This window comes from Triticum aestivum, chromosome 5A (genome assembly GCF_018294505.1).
Source record: "Triticum aestivum cultivar Chinese Spring chromosome 5A, IWGSC CS RefSeq v2.1, whole genome shotgun sequence".
Classification (NCBI taxonomy): Eukaryota; Viridiplantae; Streptophyta; class Magnoliopsida; order Poales; family Poaceae; genus Triticum; species Triticum aestivum.
The window spans coordinates 404,092,900-404,101,480 of record NC_057806.1 but is presented as its reverse complement, the minus strand read 5'-3'; positions in this window follow the sequence as shown (position 1 = coordinate 404,101,480).

The following is an 8,581-nucleotide window of genomic DNA, read 5'->3' as shown; positions in this document are numbered from 1 at the left end:
GGCCGCCGCTTCGCGCCGCCCCGCGCCACCGCCTTGCGCCGCCGTCGCCGCCACCGCCAACCCCGGGAGCACCTCGCTGGCCTTCTTCTTCCTCCGGCGAGCCGCGACGAACTCTGGCATCTACAGTGTTTCCGACCAACTTTGAAATCCGTGCAAACCCTAGATCTGAGGGTTGTTTTTTTTCTAAGTCCCAGTTATTCTCAGTCCATATGCACATGTTCATAGCCCCGTAACATTACATCTGTAGCTCTAATTCATGCATATAGCATATCAAAATGTTCATCTCAGAGAGTACATCCTTTCATTCCATTGCATCATTTTCATTTGAGCTCATCTTGATGCCCGAAATGCTGTTAGAAGAGGGCTACTTGAGTTAATTGCCAGATCGGTTACTCCGTTTAGCACTTTTGTCTTTTTTGCCATGATTAATGTGTGCGTGATATGCCCGTGAGTTCTGCTTATGTTTTTTTAAGGGTTTTGTCATCTTTCCAGAGGTGCAACCCATGTATTTTTAGGATGTGTGTGGTGACGTGTGCAAGCTTGCAAAGTGGTGCACTTGCTAATTCTGTTTTCAGGGACTTAGTAATTCCACTAAGTCCTGGAGCTGTTTAGCTCATGATGCCATATGTTCTTGTTGTTTCCTAGTGATCCGTGCCTCTTTTGAGGATGATCAGTAAGGATGTTTTGTTAATATTGCAGTGCTCTATCCATCCATGTCTTTGTTTGCAATTATGGAGCATCCTAGCTGGAGTCAATCGAGCTCTACTTTTGCTACTTTGTGAATCTGGGCAGATTGTCAACTTGTTTGCAATTTTGCCGGTGATGTTGTAGTTGATCCGTACATGCTATGCTATTGTTCTTGCCATGTCTAGATTGAATTTTGTGCCTTCTTGATGGATGTATGATTGTCTTGCCATGACTTTCTCTGTAGTGAGTGCATCGAGCTCGTAAACATGCCTACTTGAGTTATATTTCAGCATGTGTCAGTTTTTCACTAAGTCTGAAACTGATTATGTTTTTGCTATGTTCACATGCTTGCAATTGTATTTTCTGATCCCTTTAGGCTCAAGATCACTAAGGGACTTTTGTTAAGCTCTTTGAATAGCTCCATTCCATGCTTTACTTTGCCATGTTCAGGTCCTGTAGCATATAGTTTTGTTGCTCCGAAGAGGGCTACCTGATCTGAAATTCCAGACAAGTGTTGATTTCACTAAGTCTGAGATCTGTTTGCCATTTGCATTTTTTCCATGCTTGTTTGAACCTGTTAATGGATGATTTGGCCGTAGCTCAGTGCTATACTTTTGTTAAACATCTTGTGTGCATCCTTTCCATGCATTTTGTTGTCATGTTTGAGTGCTGTAGCATGTTCATTTCTTTGCATTTAGATGCCTACTTGCTGTAAGTCGCAGACTGGTGTCATTTTTGAATTGCTTGCCATTTCCAAACCGTAACTCCGATTCCGGCGTTCTTTATATTCTTTTCAAGCGATTTCATCTCATCTTTCTAGTGGCACACTTGGATTTCCAAGTTGAGGCCAGGTTCATGCATTTCCTGTCATATCTTGCATTTTGCATCCCGCATCGCATCCCGCATAGCATATCATCTTTGCATTGTGTTGTTTGAGTTTGCATGTGGTTGATTGTGTCCTTGTTGCTTGTTTGTCTTGTTTGGGTAGAGCCGGGAGACGAGTTCGCTAACGAGGAGCCAGTTGAGTTTGCTTTCGAATGATTGGCTATGTTACCGCTTTGCTTAGCCCCTCTTATAGCGTTGCTAGTTGCAGGTGAAGATTGGAGGCCGTTCCTTGTTGGAACATATATTTTACTTGTTGGGGATATCATTATATTGCTATGTTATCTTAATGCATCTTTATACTTGGTAGAGGGTGGAAGGCTCGGCCTCTCGCCTAGTGTTTTGTTCCACTCTTGCCGCCCTAGTTTCCGTCATATCGGTGTTATGTTCCCGGATTTTGCGTTCTTTATGCGGTTGGGTTATAATGGGAACCCCTTGATAGTTCGCCTTGATTAAAGCTTTTCCAGCAATGCCCAACATTGGTCTTACCATTCGCCGCCTAGCCTTTTCTTTCCCTTGGGTTCTGCAGACTCAAGGGTCATCTTATTTACCCCCCCCCCCCGGGCCAGTGCTCCTCTGAGTGTTGGTCCCACCGAGCGATGTTCGAGGCTACCAGGGGAAACTCTAGGCTGGCCTACCCGACGTCTGGCTCATCTGAGTGTGCCCTGAGAAAGAGATATGTGCAGCTCCTATCGGGATTTGTCGGCACATTCGGGCGGTGTTGCTGGACTTGTTTTAACCTGTCAAAGTGTCTTGAATTACCGAGATACCGAGTCTGATCGGAACGTCTTGGGAGGAGGTCTATTCCTTCGTTGACCGTGAGAGCTTGTCATGGGCTAAGTTGGGACTCCCCTGCAGGGATTTGAACTTTCGAAAGCCGTGCCCGTGGTTATGGGCAGATGGGAATTTGTTAATGTCCGGTTGTAGATAACTTGAACCTTAACTTAATTAAAATGAATCAACTGAGTGTGTTACCGTGATGGCCTCTTCTCGGCGGAGTCCGTGAAGTGGACACGGTGTTGGAGTAATGTTTGCGCAGGTTGCTCTCTAGTTTCTCGCGCGCGCTTTGCCTCCTCTTCTCGCTCTCTTTTGCGAATAAGTTAGCCACCATATTTGCTAGTCGCTTGCTGCAGCTCCACTCATATTTTACCTTGCCATTCCTATAAGCTTAAATAGTTTTGATCGCGAGGGTGCGAGATTGCTGAGTCCCTGTGGCTCACAGATTACTATTACACCAGATGCAGGGCCTGATGATTCCGCTCCAGGAGACGCGTATGAGCTCAAGTGGGAGTTCGACGAAGACTCTCGACGTTACTATGTTTCTTTTCCCGATGATCAGTAGTGGTGCCCAGTTGGGGGTGAACGAGACCGTTGTCGCATGTTGGGTTCTCTTTTATTTTGGCGCCGTAGTCGGGCCATGAGTGATTGGATGATGTAATGTTATTTATGTACTTGATTGACGTGGCGAGTGTAAGCCAACTATGTTATCTCCCCTTTATTATTTATATTACATGGGATGTTGTGAAGATTGCCTAACTTGCGACATATGCCTTGAATGCGATTATGCCTCTAAGTCGTGCCTCGACACGTGGGAGATATAGTCGCATCGAGGGTGTTATAGAACGCTAGCTTTCAGCTTCACCCAGTCCTAGGTACACGTCCGGCTGACCCGGCAGTAACAATCGCAGAGGTGCTCCCCTTATGCCCTAGCCGAATTAACGGGAACGTAGGGCATAAATACAAGAGCCAGGCAACCCAGCTTGGCCAAAACTTAAGTCATATCGATGCATATAATGGTGAAAAAAGGTACATGCAAAAGTATAACACATGTGTTGGGCCTGAGGTTCAGGTTAATAATTTAAGCTTATGTGAAAGAAGCCCCCAGGTATGAAGAGTGCGGCTAGCGCATCTGTAATGTATGAGTGAGGCACAAGGTGACCCTTGAAGGCCTAGAGAAATAAAAGAAAGAAAGGGAAACAAAACAGATGATGCATATGCAGAAAATGGACAAAGGGAGGGGACTAACATAAAGTCCAGTGCTAGGCGTAGAATCTTCGAAGCCTGGCTGTGTTCCATGGGTTCGGTTCGAGTCGACTAGTCGATGCATCCCGCAGTCAGTACGCTCCACCGGTCAGAACTTGGTCGATAATGAAGGGACCTTCCCATTTGGGCTCGAGCTTGTTCTTTTTCTTATCCGGCAGCCGTAGAACTAGTTCGTCAACGATATAAGTTTTGGCCCGTACTTCTCTGCTTTGGTATCTGCAAGCCTGTTGCTGGTAAAATGCGGAACAGGCTTTGGCTACGTCGTGCTCTTCCTCCAAGGTGTCCAGACTGTCCTGCCGATCGAGCTCGGCTTCTCTTTCTTCGTATATGTGCACTCGAGGTGAGTCATGAATTATGTCACAGGGCAGGACTGCCTCTGTGTCGTACACCATAAAAAACAATGTATATCCGGTACTACAATTCGGCGTGGTCCGCAGCCCCCAGAGTACAGAGTCGAGCTCCTCTACCCAGTGCGTGTCAGACTCCGTTAAGGAGCGCACTATTCTGGGTTTAATGCTGCTCATTATAAGACCATTTGCTTGTTCGACTTGTCCGTTGGTTTGTGGGTGATAGACTGAAGCATAATCGAGCTTGATGCCCATTTTGCTGCACCAGAGTTTTACCTCGTCAGACGTGAAGTTCGTGCCATTATCAGTGATGATGATGTGGGGGACGTCGTAACGGTGTACAACCCCAGATATGAAATCTATCACTGGTCCGGATTCGGTTGTTTTAACCGGTTTAGCCTCTATCCATTTGGTGAATTTATCCACCATGACCAATAAGTATTTTTTTTTCTTGTGGGTTCCTCCTTTAAGGGGTCCAACCATGTCAAGCCCCCAGACCGCGAAGGGCCATGTAATGGGGATTGTTTGGAGGGCGGTGGGTGGCATGTGGCTTTGATTTGCAGAGAGCTGGCAACCGGCGCAACGTTGGACCAAGTCCTGTGCATCTGCCCAAGCCGTTGGCCAATAGAATCCTGTACGAAAGGCCTTGCTTACAAGAGCCTGGGCTGCGGCGTGATGACCGCCGAGTCCGGCGTGAATTTCTGCTAAAAGGTTCCGCCCTTCCTCTTCAGAGATGCACCTTTGAAGGACTCCGGTAGTGCTTTTTTTGTACAATTCTCCCTCATGGACCCTGTAGGCCTTGGATCGCCGCACTATGCAGCGTGCCTCATTTTGGTCCTCCGGAAGTTCCTGTCTAGTTAGGTAGGCCAGGAATGGTTCTGTCCATGGGGCAATAATGGCCATTATTTCATGGGTTGAATGTGTTATTTCGGTGGCGTAGCCTCCGATTGTGTCAGAGAGTACGGTATCGGATATTTTGGCCGGGTCCGGACTGTTGTTACCGGTGTCCCCTTCCCATGCTATGGATAGCTTGAAGAGCCTTTCCAGAAATATGTTGGGAGGGACCGCGTCGCGTTTTGCGCCGATGCGGGCGAGGATATCCGCCGCCTGATTGTTTTCCCGAGGCACATGGTGAAATTCGAGCCCCTCGAACTGAGCTGACATTTTTAGGACGGCATTGCGATAAGCTGCCATTTTCGGATCCTTGGCATCAAAATCTCCATTTATTTGGGATATTGCAAGGTTCGAATCCCCGCACACCTCTAGGCGTTGAATGCCCATGGATACTGCCATCCGAACACCATGTAGAAGGGCCTCATATTCGGCTGCGTTGTTGGAGTCCGTATACATTATCTGTAGTATGAATTGAACGATATCTCCTGTTGGGGATGTCAAAACGACGCCAGCCCCCAGACCAGCCAACATTTTGGAGCCGTCGAAGTGCATGATCCAGTTTGAATATGTACCATACTCTTTAGGGAGTTCGGCTTCCGTCCACTCAGCGACGAAGTCAGCCAAAACTTGCGACGTAATGGCTCGCCGTGGCTTGTAAGTTATGTCGAACAGGAGGAGCTCAATGGCCCATTTGGAAATCCGGCCCGTCGCGTCGCGGTTGTTTATAATATCATTAAGTGGTACTTCCGAGGCTACCGTTATCGAACACTCTTGAAAGTAGTGTCGCAGCTTCCGGGATGCCATAAATACCGCGTACGCTATCTTTTGATAATGCGGGTACCGTGATTTGCATGGAGTAAGGACAGTGGACACATAGTAAACCGGCTTTTGAAGGGGGAATTTGTGTCCGTCCACTTCTCGCTCGACGACGAGCACTGCGCTTACTACTTGATGAGTTGCCGCAATGTATAATAGCATTGGTTCGCCAATGTTTGGCGCGGCCAGGACTGGGTTTGTTGCCAATATGGCTTTTATTTCGTTGAGTCCGGCCGTGGCGGCATCCGTCCACTCGAAGTGTTCGGTGCGCCGGAGGAGGCGATAAAGGGGTAATGCCTTTTCTCCCAAGTGGGAGATAAAGCGGCTTAGAGCCGCCACACATCCAGTCAATTTTTGTATTTGTTTGAGGTCTATTGGGGTAGCCAACTGTGACAACGCTCGGATTTTGGCCGGATTAGCTTCAATACCTCTACTGGAGACAATGAATCCCAGGAGCTTTCCGGCTGGTACGCCGAAAATGCATTTTTCCGGATTGAGCTTGATGTCATATGTTCGGAGGTTGTCGAATGTGAGCCTCAAGTCGTCTACTAGAGTTTTGACATGCTTGGTTTTAATGACCACGTCATCTACGTATGCCTCCACTGTTTTGCCGATCTGGTTTGCCAGACTTGTCTAAATCATGCGCTGATATGTTGCGCCGGCGTTTTTGAGCCTGAAGGGCATTGTGTTGAAGCAGAATGGGCCGTATGGTGTGATGAATGCCGTTGCGGCTTGGTCTGGCTCTGCCATTTTAATTTGATGGTAGCCGGAGTATGCGTCGAGGAAACACAATGAATCGTGTCCTGCGGTAGCATCGATGATTTGATCGATGAGGGGGAGGGGGAAGGGATCCTTTGGGCAGGCCTTGTTAAGGTCCTTAAAATCAACACACAAGCGCCAGGATTTGTCCTTCTTTGGTACCATCACCAGGTTTGCTAGCCAGTCCGGATGTTTTATGTCTCTGATGAATCCGGCCTCCAATAGCTTGGCTAGTTCCTCTCCCATGGCTTGTCTCTTAGGTTCGGAGAAACGTCGAAGAGCCTGCTTGACTGGCTTGAATCCTTTTAGGATATTTAGGCTGTGCTTAGCAAGCCTGCGTGGGATTCCTGGCATGTCTGAAGGGTGCCAGGCAAAAATGTCCCAGTTCTCATGTAGGAACTCTCGCAGTGCGGCATCGATATCACAGTTGAATTGTGCCCCGACGGAAGCTGTTTTTGTAGGGTCCGTTGGATGGACTTGGAATTTGACTATCTCGTCTGCCGGTTTAAAGGAGGTGGACTTGGATCTTTTATCGAGTATCACATCATCCCTGTTCACCATGGAGCGCAGCGCAGTTAGTTCCTCGACCGCTAGGGCTTCGGATAGTGCCTCGAGGGCCAGTGCGGCTGTCTTATTTTTGGCGCGGAGTGCTATGTCCGGATCACTAGCAAGAGTGATGATTCCGTTGGGCCCGGGCATTTTGAGCTTCATGTACCCGTAATGGGGTATGGCTTGGAAGATTGTAAACGCCTCCCGCCCTAGTAGAGCGTGGTATCCGCTGCTGAACGGGGCCACTTGGAATGTAATTTCTTCGGACCTGTAATTATCCGGCGTGCCGAATACCACATCTAGTGTGATTTTCCCAGCACAGTGTGCTTCCCGACTGGGGATGATTCCTCTAAAGGTTGTGCTACTTTTCTCAATGCGGCTCCATTCTATTTCCATCTTTTGAAGAGTTTCCTCATAGATGAGGTTTAATCCGCTGCGCCATCCATGAGTACCTTGGTGAGTCAAAAGCCGTCCATGATTGGACTGAGGACCAGTGCGGCTGGTGCTCGGGCTGTTCGGAATTTGGGTTCGTCACTGGCATTGAAGGTAATAGCCGTGTCACTCCAAGGATTTATTTCTGCTACGTGACAGATTTTGGCCATGCTGCTGAGTGTTCGCTTGCGTCTATTATTTGACGCGAAGGTCTCAAAGACCGTTAACACCGTATTGTTTTCCATGGGATGGTGCTCTGTGGTATTTGGGAGGAGTAGATCCTCACCACTTTTGGCCACCTGCCGGAGTATCCAACATGCTCTAAGGCTGTGTGTTGGTATTGCATCCGCTGTACTATGAATTTTGCAGGGTCCGTTGAGCCATCCCTCCAGTACGGTTCCTTGCCCCGTAGAGGGCTTTTGCTTTTTGGTAGTTAACCCAGGTGTATTGTGATAACGCACCCTTTTATTTCGGACTTGGTTTGTATTCAGGGCCGAATTGTCCCAAAATTTTATTTCGGTTTTCCAGGCGCTTTCCATCGCACGGTACTTTCGTACTATGGACACCAAGTCAGCAAAGCGTGTAATTTTGTGGCGACTTATGGCGTTGAGGATTCCCTTGTCCGTGCAATTATTGCAGAAGAATGAAATTGCGTCTTCCTCGTGGAAGTCCTTTATCATGTTTATGACCAGGAGGAATCTGGCCCAATAATGGTGTATTGTTTCTTCAGGCTCTTGCGTAATTTGGGATATATCGCGTATGTTTGGGTGGGTGGGTGGAATTGAATCCGAATCCTCACCCAATCTGAGACTCAGGGGCCAAGGAGTTTCCGAACTCGGAAGTTTGGATTCTTGGATGTTTTCCGATAAATCTAGCCCGCTGTCTGATTCTGGGTTCAGGCCTTGAGTGACGTCCTCCCCTCTGCGGTTATCCGGCTTGGAGGGATCGGGAATCCGGACATAGCTAGTCCTTAAGATAGATGAAGGGTTGCTGCATTGTTCCTCCACCACTGCAATGTGATGGGTGACCTGGGGAGAGTTGATCTCTCTTAGATCGGGTTTAGGCCCAATCTGATCGTAGTCTGTAGCGACTCCCCGGGTGGGGATGCGATCCAAGAGCTCGTTCAGGGAAGAGAGCTCCATTGGATCTAACTGCTCGGCGAGTTTCGAGTT